Here is a 3,187-nt window from a genome sequence, read left to right on the forward strand (position 1 = left end):
CCAGCAAGTCAGTCCCTCAGGGAGTTTGGATGGGATATGACTGTTCTTTTGCCTACTTGCTAGTAAAATCTTATCTAGTAAAGATTTGTGTGACCAAAAAAAAAAAAAGGTACTCTGACAATGAAGAAGAGTTGGACAATGCTAGCATTTCGGCAGTTGCGGTAATAACTCCACTTGTGGAAGGTTCTGGATCATTTGGATTATACCCAGGAATGCAAATTGCATTTCTAGTCAGAAAATTAGTGAGAGGTGTCTGTATGGTCCTTTTCTCTTTTTCTTCATATCCTCATAGTAACATCTCATTGCCTGCTGTCATGGATTGAATTATGTCCCCCAAAAAATGTGTTTATCAATTTGGCTGGGCCATGATTCCTGGTATTGTGTGATTTTCCTATATGTTGTAAATCCTGCCTCTTTGATGTTAATGAGGGAGGATGGGGGGCAGGTGTGTTAGTAAGGCAGGACTCAATCTACAAGATTGGATTGTGTCCTAAGGCAATCTCTTGAGATATAAGTGAGAGAAGTGAGCAGAGAGACAGGGGGACCTCATACCACCAAGAAAGCAGTGCCAGGAGCAGAGCGTGTCCTTTGGACCTGGGGTCCCTGCGCAGAGAAGCTCCTAGTCCGGGGGAACACTGATGAGAAGAAGGCTGACAGAGAGAGAAAGGCTTCCCCTGGAGCTGATGCCACAATTTGGACTTTCAGCCTACTTTACTGTGGAGAAATAAACTTCTCTTTGTTAAAGCCATCCACTTGTGGTATTTCTGTTATAGCAGCACTAGATGACTAAGACAGAATTGTGTCCCGAGGCAATCTCTTGAGATATAAAAGAGAGAAGCAAGCAGAGAGACAGGGGAGACCTCATACCATCCAGAAAGCAGTGCCGGGAGCAAAGCACGTCCTTTGGACCGAGGTCCCTGCGCGGAAAAGCTACTAGTCCTGGGGAACACTGATGAGAAGGCCAACACAGAGAGAAAGCTTTCCCCTGGAGCTGACATCCTGAACTTGGACTTTTAGCCTACTTGACTACGAAGAAATAAATTTCTCTTTGTTAAAGCCATCCACTTGTGGTATTCTGTTATAGCAGCACTAGATAACTAAGACACCTGCCAAATCTGCCTATCGACTTTAGCAAAATGATCAGCATTTAGGTCTGTTTTCAAAAACTGAATCCCCTGACTTAATTAAAACTTTAGCTAATCCTTTCACTGTAAATTTTTTGACAACTTCTCTCCTTCCTCTTCCTCATTATTTCTTTCTTCTTCTGCATTTCTTTCCTCTTCAAAATCCATTAAGTCCTGATCTGTCAATTCCCCTTCTTTGTGATCTATGAGCTTTTCCGCATCATTGATATCAAGTTCCAAATTAAGCACTCTTGCCATATAGACGATTTTTCCACTGATCTCTTCCATTATATTATCCTGATAAAAAACAACAAAAAAGGATGGTCATAACTGTGGTTCATTACAATTTGAATATGTCATAAATCAGGGGCTAGCTATATGTATAGCAAAAACTAAAAGAAATGAAAGGAGAAATAGAAAAATACACAAAAAGAGTTAGAAATTTCTATACTACTCTATCATTAATTGACAGAACAAGCAGGCACAAAATCAGTAAGGATATAGAAGACTTGAATCACATTATCAACCAGCTTGACCTAATTAATTTGTAGACTACTCTACCCGACAACAGCAGAACATACATTCTTTTCAAATGCGCACAGACCATTCATCAAGATAAACCATATTTGAGGACATAAAACAAATCTGAAAGAACAGAAATCATACAAAGTATTTTCTCTGATAACAACGGAATTAACTAGAAATTCCTAACAGAAATATATATGTAAAATTCCCCCAAATACTTTAAAATTAAACATTTCTAAGTAATGCTTGTGTCATAGATTTAATTGTGTCCCCCAAAAATATGTGTATCAATTTGTCTAGGCCATGATTCCCAGCATTGTGTAACTGTCCACCATTTTGTCACCTGATGTCATTTTCCTACGCATTGTAAATCCTAACATTATGTTAATGAGATGGATTAGTGGCATTATGTAGATGGGATCTACAAGATTAGATTGCGTCTTAACTCAATCTATTTTGAGATATAAAAGAGAGAAACCAGCAGAGAGACACGGGGATCTCATACAATCTATTTTGAGATGTAAAAGAGAGAAGCCAGCAGAGAGACAGGGGGATCTCATACAAACAAGAAAGCAGTGCCGGGAGCAGAGTGCATCCTCTGGACCCAAGGTCCCTGTCCTAAGAAGCTCCTCAAGCAGGGAAAGATTGATGACAAGGACCTTCCTCCAGAGCCAACAGAAAGAGAAAGCCTTCCCCTGGTGCCGATGCCCCAAATTTGGACTTTTAGCCTACTAAACTGTAAGAAAATAAATTTCTCTTTGTTGAAGCCATCGCTTGTGGTATTTCTGTTATAGCAGAACTAGATAACCAAGACAGCTTGGGTCAAAAAAGAAATCACGAAGGAAATTAAAAAGTATTTTGGACTGAATAAAAAAAAGCAACACATAGAAGCAGTACCGAGAGAGAAATTTAAAGAATTAAATGCTCATCTCAGAAAAGAAGGTCTCAAATCAAAAAAATTTTTTTTATTGTGCTTTAGATGAAGGTTTACAGAACTAGCTTCTCACTAGTTAGTACACATATTGTTTTACGACATTGGTTAACAAACGTATGACATGTCAATACTCTCCACTCTCGACCTTGGGTTCCCTATTATCAACTTTCCTGTCCCCTTCTGCCTTCTAGTCCTTGCCCCTGGGATGGTGTGCCCCTTTAGTCTCGTTTTGATTTATGGGCCTGTCTAATCTTTGGCTGAAGGGTGAAACTTGGGAGTGACTTTATTACTGAGCTAAAAGGGTGACCAAGGGCCATACTCTCAGGGTATCTGCAGTCTCTGTCAGGCAAGTAAGTCTGGTCTTTTTTTTGTTTAATTTTTTTTTTTTTATTGTACTTCAGGTGAAGGTTTACAAAACAGTTTCTCATGAAACAGAAGTACACGTTGTTTTATAACATTGGTTAACAACCCCACAACATATCAACCCTCTAACTTCTCAACCTCTTTTTTTTTTGGTGAAAATACACATAGCCAAAGATACACCATTTCAAAAATTTCTACATACACAGTTCAGTGACATTGACTACGCTCTTCGAATTGTGCT

At 39.2% G+C, this 3,187-nt stretch overlaps 1 long non-coding RNA gene across 2 annotated transcripts in view; it reads right to left on the reverse strand.

Annotated features, from left to right (window-relative positions):
• Nucleotides 1-1,067: 1,067 nt before the first annotated feature.
• LOC111819511 (uncharacterized) overlaps nt 1,068-3,187 on the reverse strand; it is a 12,487-nt gene continuing 10,367 nt past the window's right edge. The window contains exon 3 of one of the 2 annotated variants that reach the window (XR_002823118.1): nt 1,068-1,421. This is a non-coding gene — a long non-coding RNA (uncharacterized LOC111819511). The remainder of the gene's footprint in view (nt 1,422-3,187) is intronic. The other variant, XR_002823117.1, reaches the window with a different exon arrangement.

This window comes from Trichechus manatus, unplaced genomic scaffold (genome assembly GCF_000243295.1).
Source record: "Trichechus manatus latirostris isolate Lorelei unplaced genomic scaffold, TriManLat1.0 scaffold00010, whole genome shotgun sequence".
NCBI classification, from domain to species: Eukaryota; Metazoa; Chordata; class Mammalia; order Sirenia; family Trichechidae; genus Trichechus; species Trichechus manatus.